This window comes from Rhincodon typus, chromosome 24, assembly GCF_021869965.1.
Source record: "Rhincodon typus isolate 14 chromosome 24, sRhiTyp1.1, whole genome shotgun sequence".
In the NCBI taxonomy this organism is placed as follows: Eukaryota; Metazoa; Chordata; class Chondrichthyes; order Orectolobiformes; family Rhincodontidae; genus Rhincodon; species Rhincodon typus.
The window spans coordinates 7,461,990-7,477,196 of record NC_063355.1 but is presented as its reverse complement, the minus strand read 5'-3'; the positions used below and the strand labels follow the sequence as shown (position 1 = coordinate 7,477,196).

The following is a 15,207-nucleotide window of genomic DNA, read 5'->3' as shown; positions in this document are numbered from 1 at the left end:
AGTTGGACCCGAAGTGTCTGTTTCTATGCTGTATGACTCCAAGACTCTGATTGCCCAAATCATGGTCATTTGCTTCAATATCTTTCTTTATGTTCAGCGTAGATAAAACTTATTGACCCTCAGGTTTTGCGGTCTTCTGTGCAATGACACAACTTACCGCTCAATGTTCACTCCCTCTCAGTCCCAGGCGTGCGGGGACCGCGGTTATAGGAGATTTCAAGCTCTCTATAGTGAACACTCATCAACCTCCTGAACTGCATTCAATGTTATTTAGTCTGCATGAAATTTACTCTCCTTTTAAACATGAAATTATTCAAAACACTCTTGGGAAAATTAGCTTGCGGATCATTACCGTCAAGAATTGTACTATTTACCAGGTTTGATTTAAAATCAAAATCTCCTGGGGTCATTAATAGCCCACTAAAAGGAAATAGAAATCACTAAGGTTGAATCAAAAGATATCCGACACAAGGCCGTCTGCTCGCTGCCAAGGACAGTACTCTGCAACTTGAACTCTCCTACGTTACAACAATTATGAATTTTATAAAGGCTCATTGGATCAAATTGCAATTATTATTGTGCAAGAATTTCAACTGGTCGTCAATTTAACAGTTTGTTCGATGGTGTAAAAGCTCCACACAAGCTAATGGAAGTGCTCTTGCGCCAACGTGATGGCATACTTACCGGTAGAACTAGGTTCAATCTTTACCTTCTCCAGAGGTATGAGTAATAACGTTTCTGAACAGGTTGATTGCAAAAGTACGTTAAAACAGTAAAGCTGAACCATTCTCCCTCCCTACCTCCCCTCACTTTTGATGGTTCGTATTGTCCACAACAGACTCGTAAATATTCAGTCGGCTACGCCGGTGTTTTACTTATGTGCAATGACACAACTTACTGCTCAATGTTCACCCCCTCTCAGTCCCAGGCGTGTGGGGACTGCGTGGTCAGTAGGTTAAAAGAGTTAGGCTGCCCACGTTTGGGGTTCTTGTGGTACAGTGGTAGAGTCCCTACCTCTGAATCAGGAGAACCTGGGATCAAGTCCTACCTGCCCCAATGATTTCTATTCAGAAACTGGTTAGAAATATCTATTCTGCCAACCCAGTCGATGCCCTATTTAAAAATAAATATCGAAACTAATGGAAATTAATTCAAACTCAGTCAGCACCGTCATGGGGGTAAACGCAATTTCTGTTGAACTGTTTCAGCAAGTCCTGAATTAGTCTAGTATTTAAAATGTCACTTTTACTAACGTCTGTGGAGCCAATGTGAAGAATCCAATTACTAGCCGCGACGTGATAAGAATTTGCATAAATAGGTGGGACTTGCCGTGTAGATGTTCTTAAAGACAGGTTGAGAAGGCGCCGTATCATTAGGTTCAAGGATATTAGGTTCCATTAGTGGAGAAACATTTTGTCTTAACGTTGATTTCAAAAATCTACAAAATGAGCGAGTGGCTTCGTGTTCTCGCCGCCCTGGTACTTGGTTTGCAATGTCCGCCACTGTCAATCATTTCTTTTTAATTCGCTTTGTATTGCTGCTCTTTGTATGATTCTGATGAGTTGCAGTAATTGATGTGGTTGAAACTGAATTACATCATTCGTCAGTGGTTTCGAGGAGTGCCGTTTGACATTAACTTCTTATTTTGCCAGGTACTGACGCTGGAACCGTGCTGACTCAGCCAGGGTCCATCTCAAGCTCATTGGGGAAAACGGTCACAATTACTTGTACCATGTCCGGAGGCAGCATAGGCAGCTTCCGCACGAACTGGTACTGGCAGAAACGCGATAGTGCCCCCGCCTGTGTTTGGAACGATTATGATTCTAGCAGAGGCCCTGGGATTCCGGTTCAATTCACTGGGTCCAGGGACACGTCGAAAAACCTTATGCATCTAACTATTTCCAATGTACAGACCGAAGATGTCGCTGTCTATTATTGCGGCGCCTGGCATGCCACCTATGGTGGATTCACTTTCGGGAAAGGAACGAAACTGAGTGTGGGCGGTAAGTACAATCTTTACTGTTTAAGTCTTGGATTCTTGAATTTCGAGTCCAGAAGGTCTGAACGGAAACACAAAAACTGCTACGGAATTTGCGTTGACCTTCTTCCATTAGCTCTTGCTGTTAAGATGGAAATGCATTTCTATGTTGTTGGCTAAATGCTCCAGAAAATGTCCAACCAAAATAACAATGTTAGTGATGTCAGTGTAAAATCTTCTGATCAATTATTTTCGACGGCACTCGGATGCAATTCACTTCCTTCCTACTTAATTACAATTCCTTGCTGTTTTAAAACTTACTTCTAATGCGTGTCAATCTGTATGAACATCATGTAGATATTTGCGGTTGACTTCCACGTCCTCCTGCTGTAATTATTGCTGCCTGAAAGACTTTATTTAGCGGAAGCTTTAAGCTGACACGGCAGCATTAATATTCCAAATCAGGGAAAATTAAATGATACTTAAACTCAATGGATATGGATCGGTTATTGCCCGATTTTCAATGTTGTGATTCACTTTAAACATAAATTCATAACTTCACCAGCAACTAATGAACAACAATAATATGTGGTGATCAGCTTAAAAATAACATAAACTGCACGTGATATGAATTTAATGTATTTTTGATATTGATATTATCAAAGATAAAATGAGCATAGTGGTTTGTTGTAAACATGGAAACTAGAAGATTGGAGTAGGCATGCTACCCCTCGAGCCAACTCTGCCATTCATTATGGTCATAGCTGATCATCAAGCTCAATACCTAAATCCTGGTCTCCCCATGCCCGTTTAGCCCCCTAGCCACAAGCTCTATACCTACCTCCTTGGAAACATGTACTGTTTTGGCCTCAGCCACTTTCTGTGGTAATGAATTCCACAGGTTCACCACTCTTTGCGTGAAAATCTTTCCCTTTATCTCCGTCCCAAAAGGTTTACCCCTTATCCTTAAATTATGAACCCTGGTTCTGGACTCCCCATCATTGGAAGATCTAACCTGTCTAGCCCTGTTAGGATGTTTAAAGTTTCTATTTGATCCCGCCTCATTCTTCTAGACTCCAGTGAATGAAATCCTAACTGACTCAATCTCTACTCATGCATAAGTCCTGGCATTCTAAGAATCAATTTGATAAACCTTTGCTGCATTTCCTCGACTGCAAGAACATCCTTCTTCAGATAAGATGGTCAAAATTGCACACAAGATTCCAGGTGTGACCTCACCAATACCCAGTATATTTGCAGCAAGACATCCTTTCTGTACTCGAATCCTCTTGCTAAGAAGTTCAACATACAGTTTGTTTTCTTTACTGCCTATTACACGTGTGCACTTGCTTTCAGCCGCCTGTGCATGAGAACAGCAAATTCTCCATGAACATTCCCCTCTCTCAGTTTACAGCAGTTCCAATAATAATCTGCCTTCCTACTTTTGCTACCAACGTGGATAGCCTCACATTTATCCACATCATAGTGCATGTGTCATGCATTTGCCCACTCGCTGCATCCTCCTTACAGCTCACCCTTCCACGCAGCTTTGTGTCATCTGCAACTTTTGAGGCATTCATTTCCAAAGACTGCATAAGTGGCGACGGCGATTCCTGTTTTGTGCGGCACTGTGTGTTTTAAAAGAAGCCAGCAATTAAAGGCTGGACAGTGATTAGCTGAATTCGATCAAAAGAACGTTCTGAACAATTCTAAGCTCTGGGACTCCGGCAAGTATTTCCTACAACTGACTGCATGTTGTTCATATTTCTGTTTACCAAGAAGATTACAGTGGAGAGACTGCAGGCAGCAAAGAGTAGCCTGACCCTTCTTTCCCTTTTTTTGTATACGTCTATATCATTGGAACAGACATGAGTGACTGATCCTGTGAGGAGCTGACAGTCAATCAGATGATATCTTCCACGCAGATTCATTTCATATGAATACTACTACAGAATGAGTATTTGAATTGTTAGACCTATATATATGTGTTAGTGCAAATATATTTTTGTCAGTGAAAATATCCTGCAGGAGATCAAAGTCACAAGCGGCACTTTTATTAGCGAAAATATATTTTCAACTTTCATACTAGCTCTGATACACAGTTTATAAATATTACATATATACTGATATACAGAATGAAAAATGAACTTGAAAGGTATCCATACAGACAGTGACGAGAATTTACAATTTGTCACTACCACATGAAGTAGTTGAGGACAGCGACGATGCTTTTTTGAGACTTTGCACAAATGCAAGAGCGGGGGAGGAGATAGAGTGATTTGCGGAAAGAACCAGATGAAGGAGAATGCGAAGAGACTTGGTGGAGAATAACTGTCAGCAGGGTCCAGTTGGAGACAATGGTATGTTGCTTTGTTGTAAATTGTACGTAATCATTCACCAAACCCTAGTGCAGTTGGTCAGTGCTATAATTACATCGAAGTGGTCGCAACTATTTTGCGCTACACAAAATTGTGAGAAAGCAACGTGGTGATTTTCAGGGCTTAATTAAATACGGATAAATAAACGTCCTGTTTGTGTTTTTTTTATACTTGCTGTCCGATTTTGTTCGATTCGTTGCATAGTCTTCCAGAGCCAACGATTCTGTGATTAATTAATGAACAACCTCTCACAATACAGCACCTGACTTGAACAATCAGATAGTAAAGTCATCGAAAATGCAAATAATTGATTTTGACTGTTTAAATCTAACTCGCAATCGATACTTACACGTTGTTTCCAACTGCCTTTCCAGATCCGCGGCCTCCTTCTGTCTCCCTCCTTCCGCCTTCATCGGTTCAAATTACAGAAAAGAACAAGGCGACCCTGGTGTGTTTGGTCAGCGGTTTTATTCCGGGCGCCGTGGAGATTGAGTGGACGGTAGACGGCAGTGGCAGGGGGGATGCTGTTGAGACCAGTCGGATCCAGCAGGAGAAGGACAACACATTCAGTGTGAGCAGTTACCTGACCCTGTCAGCCTGAGTGGAACTCACACGAGCTTTACTCCTGTGCGGTTAAACACGAGACTCAGCAACCCCGTTTAAAGCAAGTGTCAAAAGGTCCAGTTTTGTGTGATGCAAGAATCGTACATAAACTTCTATTGTTCCATGAGTAGACTTCAGTTGAACAGTATTCGAGCTTAAAGGTTGGAGGTTATTTTTTATTTTAATTGCTGTTTTGGAAATTACCGCAATGTGTGGTCAATTTGTTTGTTTGATTCCACTGGGCGTGACTCTGTAATCGTCTCACCTCTATCGTTGAGTTCAATAAAATCATTCTCCCACTATCTTATTTGATGCTCTCATTTTCTTGCTTTACTTACCTTCGAACGTATGTCAATTTTTGGTGTCAAAATTACGAAGTTCCATGTCTTATAATATTTTACAAAATTATGTAAAGTTTTAGGTAAAAATTAATTTGATTGAGAGATCATTTGGTAACGATGTAACTTATCAAAAGTTAATTTGGCTAAAGAGATAACAAGGTGTAGAGCTGGATGAACACAGCAGGCCAAGCAGCATCAGAGGAGCAGGAAGGCTGACGTTTCGGGCCTAGACCCTTCTTCAGAAATTTGGCTAAATTTCGCTTATATATTGACTGACTTACAATCAATTCAAGTGTAAGGTGTATATATATTAACCGAGTGACCCAGATCAATTGGCACGAACAGATTGCATTTGGAATGCACGCTTTGAGAAGTAGTGACACTACAAGGGAAAATCTAGGGGTAATTTTTAAATCACAATCCAATGAAAAAAATTACACACAAGCACGCACACACGCACATCAAGATCTTGAACAATGGATCTGGAATCGTCTGATGAGTAACAGGGATACAAAGTCAGCTGATGAGAGGGACAAAAAAGGAAATTGCTGGAGAAACTCAGCAGATCTGGCAGTATCTGTGGCGAGAAAGCAGAGTTAACGTTTCAAGTCCGGTGACTCTTCATCAGATCAAAGTTGAGCGGGATCTCCGTATGCCCAGTTTGGCTGCGGAGGGCTTACTGTTCAGGCGAAAGGTCGGGGCTGAATTTTCCGGGAAGTCGTCCTGAGCCATCTCAATTCATTCAGGTGCAGCCCCCTTTTGGAAGGAAGTCCCGCCCTAGAGTGAAGGCGCCTGATCTCTGCAGCCCTATAACTCAGGGACGCAAAGATCCAGCGGTGGCCAGTCTTGGGTCGACAGGCAGCCCCTGAGAAGGAAAAGTGGAGGAGCCAGGACTCAGAGATGGAAGTGCGGTAATTTAAAAGTCCCGCGAGCCTGAGTTTTAATGGTCAATGTTCAGTGCCGAGGTGTGGAGTGCAGTAATTTTGATTAATAAAGGGGAGTCCCTCAAGTAGCTACTTCCCCTTGGCCCGCACTATCTGTCCGCCTGGCCTCGCCTCCCCTTGCTGCATGCAAAAAGGCGGCGGAGGCGGAACACAAACTTGTAATGGACATTAATTAGTGACGAATGGACCTCCATAGATCTTAATTGTAAGACTTCCTGATGTCATCCCCACCCACTGCAATACAGGATACTGGGGTAGGAGGAAAAGCGTCAGAATGGCCCAATGCATTATTTTACGAACCCCCTTCAAATACACAGATTGGAAGGAGGGATCCTAAAAACAATCCTGTTAACGATATTTCCTCCAGCGCAGATGCTGCCAGACCAAGTGTTTTCAGCGGGTTACTTTTTTTTACAATCTTAGTTCAGCTAATTTGTATAAATCTGAAAGCTGAATAACAAAGATCTGTTTTAAGTCGGCAAACTGCCATGGGTAGCATCGTTTGTACTTGTATTCATTTTATCTGTGAGTTTCTAAATCTGTAGTCTGCGCTGTCCAATAGCAAAAATCGTCTGTCACTTTGGCAAAATGTGCGTTTGTGTTAGAATATGTTAAACCATCTTGAAAGTACAGCTGGGCAAATGGAGCATCATCGTTAGCGGTGGATATCTGACCAGACATTCTGAGAAAAACCACTCCTGAGGCTAGGCTAACTCTTATGAGAGAGAATTGGGGAACAGGAACAGAAGCTTGCGTTGAGAAAATTTGGAAGCTTTTGGATATTTGGAACATTGTGTGCATAAACACATCGCCATGTTGGATCCTTATTCTAAAAGACAGTTGCTCAGCTTACGTTCTGCCACTGTTTCACAGCTGAGGTGTTTTTTTTATTAACATCCAGGTAAATTATCTTCTCCAACGTATCATATAGAAAGAAGTTGTTCACACCTTTAGGGCGCATTTTTCCTGCTGACGTCTGAGTAGACTTTGTGTGTCATAAGGAACAATGCAGAAAATTGAGTTATAATGTTTAAAGGCGAATTTAAATTAGCTCAATTTGATAGAACTCACAGAATTAAAAGTTTCAAATGAATCACTTCAACACTACATTTTAAATGTGCCCAGGTCAACTTAGATATACCATTAGGTAAGACAAGGACTCCGAATATCTGATTTTATTACATGTAATCAACGAAGAAACTTATCTAAAATTTTTTTTTAAGAAGTTATCAAACCAAACGTTAACCATCAGAAGCACAAGAGCGACATCAAAGTCGATTCAGAAACTAGATCTTGGACAGGAAATATCTTCTTTCCTTGAAACAAATTACTCAGTACAGAAGTCCTTGACTAATTATTTTGACTTTGAGATTCATCTAAAGTCCAGCTGATCTGGACCATTGTCCTCAGTTGTCTGGAGAATATTTACCGACGCATGCCAAATCTGGCTCTCAAAACTCTTAACTTCAGGCGCCGAAATTCATGTACCATTCACGTGTGTGAAAGGCAGAAAGCCTTTTTGCCACTGTGAAAACAAGTATGTCTTTGAAATCCTGCAAATCCTTTGGCAGGATAGGCGTACTAGTATGAGAATCCTTTCCTAAACCAATGTTGGACAAGCCATGTTGTCTGCATGCCTGGCATAAGACTCCCTCAAAAATTGCTCTGCCCTGAGCTCCAGAATGGTAAGCGATCACGAGAAGAGAAGAGGAAATGCTACAAGGACACCCTGAAAGCCTCCTTAAACGCAACATTCTCACTGGCACATGAGAATCGCTTGGTCTAGAACGCACAAATTGGAGAAGAAGCATTCACAAAGGCACCAACTACTTTCGAGCATCACCGAGCATGTGTAGACCAAACACAAGCAACGGCAAGAGTGCACAGAATCCAAAATGTTCCACTTACCTGCTTCAAACACCACCTGCCCCATCTATGGCAGAGCCTATTGCCGCAGGATCGGACTTTCAGCCACTGCAGAACCTACTTCTCCTCTCTACTACCCAACTCCACAAGTGGAAGCGAATCATCCTTGAATTTGAGGGATTGCCAAAGAAGAAAATGTAGGCCATAAGTCCCAAACTATTCATCCATACCAAATAGCATATCTCTTTTTGGATTCTAGCAATAAGCAAAGTACTGATTACCCAATCAGACTATGTTTACAGTACTTGAAACACCTTGTCTAACATTAGATGTGATTCTGCAATTGGGCATTTGCTGAATAATCATTAGTGTGCAAAGAATTGCACCGATGACCAACTTAGGGTTGTCATTAGGGTTTGCAATGTAGTACACTTGCCTGCTTTCAAAGCTACACATAGTAATACACAGGGCAATGTTCTTGCCGACAGAAAGAATCGCAACAAGATATTCAACATTGTATGCAATTTTTAGATTTTCTATTTTATTTTAAGATTTAGCAATTTTGAATCTTTGGAGACGTTTACAAATACGTGTTGTTGACAAAATGTGCGCACATCTTGGGGCAGTACAATGGTTAACATTTCCGCCTCACAGTACCAAGGACCAGGCTTCAGGTCCAGCTTTGGTTGACTGTGTGTGTGGAGTGTGCATATTCTTCTTATGCCTGTGAGGGTTTCCTCCCGCAGTCTAAAGATGTGCAGGTTAGATGGTTTAGCCATGCTAAATTGCCCATAGTGTCCAATGATGTGCAGATTAGGTGAATTAGCTGTGGGAATTACAGGGAGAGGTTAGGGGGCGTGAGTCTCGATGGCATTCTCTTCAGAGAATTGGTGTGGACTTGTTGGACTGAATGGCCTGTTTCCACACTGGAGGGATTCTATGAAGTGTGCGGTTTTTTTTAAAAAGAAATGCCGAAACTGATCTAGGCAGTTAATTGTCAAGCTGTAGCTAATGCAATCTCCATGGAAACACCTCTATTGTTTAGTGTCAACTTACCAACAAAACAAACCCCTTCTTTCTTTGGCATAAATATTGGTTTTCACTTTATTGGTATTTCGTGTGAATTGTCCTGATGAATGCAGGACAAAAGACTTCAACAAAATCTTAGTGTCCCATGATCATCAGCCTGGATTTCTTGATTACCAGATCTAGTGAAGCTACCACTCATTTTGTTTGGATGTAAAATATGTCTACATGTTCTTTTCATCTACAAAGATCAAGGCTCTATGTATTCTTGTATGTAGCTTTCAGTATGCTATTTTTCCAACAATACTCAAACTCAGGATCATCAAATGCCTGTTTATATCCATTTTCGTTTATTTATTCAAGGAACTTGAGCTTTACTTGCTGGTGAAAACCTGACTTCTTGATCATTACAGCCCATTTGCAGCAGGGAGACCTGCAATGCGGTTAGGGATACAGTTCCAGGATTTTGATCCAGCAACACTGAAGGAACACAGAATCAAACAATCATACAGTATCGTAGATGACCTTCCGCCCATCGAGTCTGTACCACCAAAAGTACAGTACTACTTATAATTGTCCCACTTTCACAAACTGGGCCTATAGTCTGGTGATGACGATGATATATTTCCAGAACAGGATAATGAGTGGCTTGAAGGGGAATTTACAGATGGCTCATATGGTTTCCCCATATTCCGTTGACCTTGTTTTTAGATGTTAGTTGTCATGGGCTTTAGAAAGTTCTGTCTATAGAGACTTCGTGAATTTCTGCAGTGCATCTTGTTGATGGTGCACACTGCTACTACTGCGCATTACTGGGGAGGGATTTGAATCTGTGAATGTGATGCAAGTTAAGCAGGCTGCTTTGGGGAGGCAGGAGGTAAGTTACTCCTGCAGGATTCCTAACTCTGACCTGATCTTGTAATGTCATGACTCAGTAAGATAATTCATTGGAAATCAAATCCCAGTATTCCTGGAATCATAATAAATGTCTGCACCATTAAAATGCCCAATGACAACTAACTGCCTAATTTGAGCCAAAAGAATATGCACACTGTTGTTTTCCAATAACAAGTAAGCCACAATTAATTGCAAATAAACTGTTTCAAGCAATGGCAAAACGAAGCATGATTTGCTGGCATATAATATTTTAACTTAAACTCTACCTTTTTGAAAAAATCCCACACACATACAAGTAGACATACAAAGAGACAAGACAAATATGGGCAGGGAATGGAAAAAGTCAGAGAAGAGCAGTTCTGGCACTACAATAGAGTATAGGTGTTGATTTGATTCCTTTTAGTTCTAATTGAACAGGTTGGTCGTGTTGAGAAAGCAGGGAGGCTGCAGAGGTCTTGTACAGTCTAAAAGAGTGAGGAAAAGAAGTGGCAGATGGTGCAATATGGGAAAGCACTTTGGCAGGAGGAATTGAAACAGAGAAGAAATGTAAAGCACAAAGGAAGTCAAGGATCCTAGTTCAGATTCCCTTAAGGTTAGCATGCAGGTTCTGTTGCAGTTAAGCAGGCAAATGCGATGTAAGCAATAATTTCAAGAGAGCTAGAATACAAGAGCCAAAAAGTACTGCTGTGGTCATATAAAGCTCTGGTCAAACCACATTGGGAACATTGTGAGCTCTTTTGGGCGGATGTGCTGGCGCATTGGAGAGTCCAGAGGAGGTTGACAAGAATGATCCTGGGGATGAAGAGTGTGCCACATGAGAAAGGGTTGAGTGCAGACACCAGTCTCTACTTGATGAACAAAAACAAAGTTGCTGGAAAAGCCCAGCAACTGAGGAAGGGTCACGGGACCCGAAACGTTAATTCTGTTTTTTCCTCCACAGATGCTGCCAGACCTGCTGAGCTTTTCCAGCGACTTTGTTTTTGTTCCTAACTTATAGCATCCGCCGTTCTTTCGGTTTTTATTCTGCATTTGATGAAGTTTTGAAGGATGAGAGTGGTTCTGATTGAAACCTACAGAACACTTAGAAGCCTGGATAGAGTGATGTTTCCACTAGCAGGAGAGACTAACAGCCTCAGAGTGAAGGGACAACTCTTTAGAACGGAAATGAGCTGGAATTCCTTCAGTCACTTTATGCCTACACGCTTTAGCACCGAATTTGTGGAACCCATTGTCGCAGAAGTTACGGGCCAACTCATTGAATATATTTAAGATGGAGACAAGTAGGTTCCTTTTCAGTAAGGCGATCAAAGGTTAAGGTGACAACGCAGAAAATAGAACTGAGAAACATATCAGCCATGATTGAATGACAGAGCAGACTTGATGGCGGCAGAGTAGCAGCGCAGCGTGATGACTCCTGCCCAGAGCTCATCTGCTCCGTTCGCCTTAACCTTTTCTTCTTTAACTGTTTGCTTTTCTTACATTAATCTATTTATCTCCTGTGCACAGTGAGTTGGTGCAGCGCGGAAGAGATCAGCTCATGGGAGATCGAGCCATCACGGGAAAATGAGCCCATAGATGTAACCAGACCCGCTGACTCTCGCCAAAACTTTCGGGTTTTAGTTCAGATCTCCACTTTTTAAATTCTATTTGCTTTATTTGCACTTTCCTTGCTATGCTTCGACAGAAAAACAAAGTTCATTTTTCAAACTCCACTGCTTCAGAACTAAACCGGCTAGAAAATAATGATTTTTTTTAATGCTACTGACAGAAGAGAGAGGGTTGAGTGGAGCAGTTGGTGCAGGTGCCCAGAGAAAAAAATAACAAGAATGCAAATGGTAATAAAAGAGTGCTCTAGGTGCAAGATGGGTTTTACTAATAAGCTTTGGACGGTTGAATGTGTGTTGATTTTGCTGAAAGCATGCAAACAAGACAGTGGGGATGGGGGTATAATAGGAATGGAGGAGAGTATTCGTGTTCTGAAATTGTTGCACGCAATATTCAGTGCTAAAGCGTGCAGGCATAAAGTGAGGTAATGTTCCTCTGGCTTGTGCCGACCTTCTCTGAAGCACTGCAACGGGCCTAGGAAGGAAAATTATCATGACAGCAAGAGGTTATATCAAAGCTTCTTGTAGTTTGGGTTGTTTGACATTTCAATGCATTCTCTTGCTCCCATGCCATGACTCACATTCGTCTTGACTGTAATAAATAAAGGCTTCCTCTTCTGGTTGTTTTTGATGATCCACTCCTTCTCCCCAGAAATCAGTCTAGTAAATCTCTTTTGAATTCTCTCTAACAGCAGTGCATCTTTTACTAAATATTGGCGACCAAAACTGTACACAGTACTTCAGGTTCTGCCTCACCAACACACTATACAATCGTAACACTCTTGCTTGTTTCATTATGTCTGCTGTGAATTTATCAGTTATTTTGTGTTGACTTTCTATCTTTTAATAAATGGAAATTGTTGTCATCATTATCACTATTGATAATCTGTGTCTCGCTCTCCTCCCTTTTTGCTAACATTGAGGTCACTTTTATTTTTATTTCTGTATGAGCAGTTTCCATTTCCTGCCTTAATATTTGTTTAATCTATTCTCTACAGCTCTGTAGCATGATTAGTTGTTACTGGTGTTCCCTAAATGAAATTTTTAAAAAGTCAAATTTCAAGATGCTGGAATTACTTCTTGATATTGCTGTGATTTTTGACCCTTTGGTGTAATGTCTTAAATGCATTCCACATCGGAAGTTCATTAAGGCAATTTGTTTCAGGAGGCAGCCTTTTGTTCAGTTTATACACAGCGGAGGCTTTATTACAGTTTTCACTTATTCACTGTAATTCATGGAATCGCTATACTTATTATTATCCCACGGAGAATGAGTGATCCTGGCAAGATCTGCATTTGTGTCCTCCTCTATTTAACCTGTTAGCAGGTGATAATGTTTGATCTTCTTCTACTATTGCAGTTTATAGTGGAATTCGGGAGGCTTTTCTAGGGTTTTCATGTAATGACAGTGAATGAACAATGATATAGATATGTGCCTTCGAAAGGAACTTGAAGGTCATGGTGCGCTCATGTGTGTGCTGTCCTTGTCCTTCCATGTGGTCAAGGTCGGAGTTCAGAAGGGACTGTCAAAAGAGACTTAGTGAGTTGCTGCAACGCATTTTGTAGGTGGTAAGCACAAGTGTCGCTGTGTATGGAAAGGGGATTGTAGGGCTGTGGGAATGAATCTTAAAGGTGGCAAATGGCTTGCTGGTGTTGAACTTTCTGAATGCTGGTGGATTTACACTCACCATCCAAGAAATTGCCGAGTGCAAATCCAACAACCCTCCAACAAGTGCATCACTTCTGACTTGTATTTGTGAACGCTCAGCAGGCTTTGGGACAGTCAAAAGGTTTACTTACCTCAGAATCCCCAATATATGTCCTATTCTTGTAGTCAACGTTTTTTATATGGTTGGTCCAGTTAAGTTTCTGGTCAATTGCAACCTCCGGATTGTTTACGTTTAGAATTATTGACAATATCAGAAGTTACTTATCGGAGCGGCTTTTCTTTAATTAAAAAAAAACTATATTTTTTATGAATGTCTGACCACAGCTATATTTCCAAACAGCCAAATCTGATCGAATGATATTCTGAAGTTTTACATTGTATAGTCGCTATCTGTTGCTCCAATGAGGAGCGAAGCAGAGATCCATGGCAGAGATTGTAAATGTAATATGTATCACTTCCTGCAGAAATTAACTCAGAACCAAACGATCAAAATTAAAAGAGTTGATTAGAATGAAATACTATTGTGTGATAAAATATGTATTATACTTATTATCATTTGGAATTTGGATTCAAAAATAGATGTAAATGGAGTTTGATCTGGTCTTTGAAAGTAATGATTATTTTAAAAGGTTAAAAAGTTATACTGCAGCAGTGAGCTAAACAAATCATTTCAAAGAGGGCATGTGACTTCAGCCAAGTGCCTGACTGGACATTTTTTAATGTTAATAAATGGAATGTTTACTTACTGCTAAGTTTTATAACAGACCCCAGGCCATTACTTTAGTTGTCTCCGTATAGTTCTGGAGGAAGAACTGTATTAACATTGTAATCAGTTTTCTTTTCATTCGGGCAACTGGTCAGACTGACTGAAATGTTGTGAGTTCATTGAGCTTTTAAACTGGGACAGTTTGTATTGATGTTTTCAAGTTGTTAGAACTGAGGAAGTTTAGGCCATTAGAATTGTGAAAATTTCTGGTGAGCAGACTCTGAAAGCAATAATAAAACTACGTCCATAGTCTAAGGAAACGCACATGGAAGGAGTCAGTTAAGTCAAAATTAATAATTTGAGAAAGGGGTAATATTTATCTGAATTTGATCATCTGTAAAAATGGTGTTGAAAAACAGGTTGAAATTCTGTTTTGCTGTTTGTGTTAAGATCTTACCGACTTATGAATATATCTATATATAATATAGCTTTGTTTTATTTTCCTTTTGTGTAATAACTGATATTCTGTTGTTAAAGAACATATACTTTCTCGTGTACATATGGTCTAGTGGCTAACCACCACAGTAATCAACTGCAAAAATTAAGCACCTGATCTATCACGTCAGTCGCCTCTTCGCAGTTCTGAAGAAGTGATTGGACTCAAAATGTTAACTGTTTTTTTCTCCGCAGATGCTACCAGAACTATTGGGTTTCTTCACCACTTCCTGTTTTTTTTAATGTCACATTTTCCAGCATCTGCAGTCTATCAAGCCAGGATGCGACATGTCCAGTGTTAAAATCAGCTGGGATCACACAATTTTTAAATATTGCAGAATTTTGGTAATGTTAATTCTAATTTATCTTAAAATCGGATTTCTTACTTTCTAAAGTATATTTTTAAATCTACTTTCTGATGTACTACCAGTAGTAGACTGAACTACATCAGTAATTGATATATCGGGAAGAATAAACCTGACACAGAGGGTGCACAGGTCTGTCTCATTAGGGTAATTCTGGAATGGTGGACTGTTGTACGAGGAGACACTGAGCCATATGCTCTGGAATTCAGAACAATTAGAGGCATTGCCATAGTGACATGCAAAATTCAGAAAGGATTCTTTCCCTGGCTGTAGTGTCTAGAATCAGGAGAAATAATCTCAGAATGAAAGGGGAACTATTTAGAACTGAAATAAGG

At 40.6% G+C, this 15,207-nt stretch overlaps 1 pseudogene; it reads left to right on the top strand.

Moving 5' to 3' along the window:
• Nucleotides 1–1,381: 1,381 nt before the first annotated feature.
• Nucleotides 1,382–5,139, top strand: LOC109919711 (annotated as a pseudogene).
• Nucleotides 5,140–15,207: the final 10,068 nt, after the last annotated feature.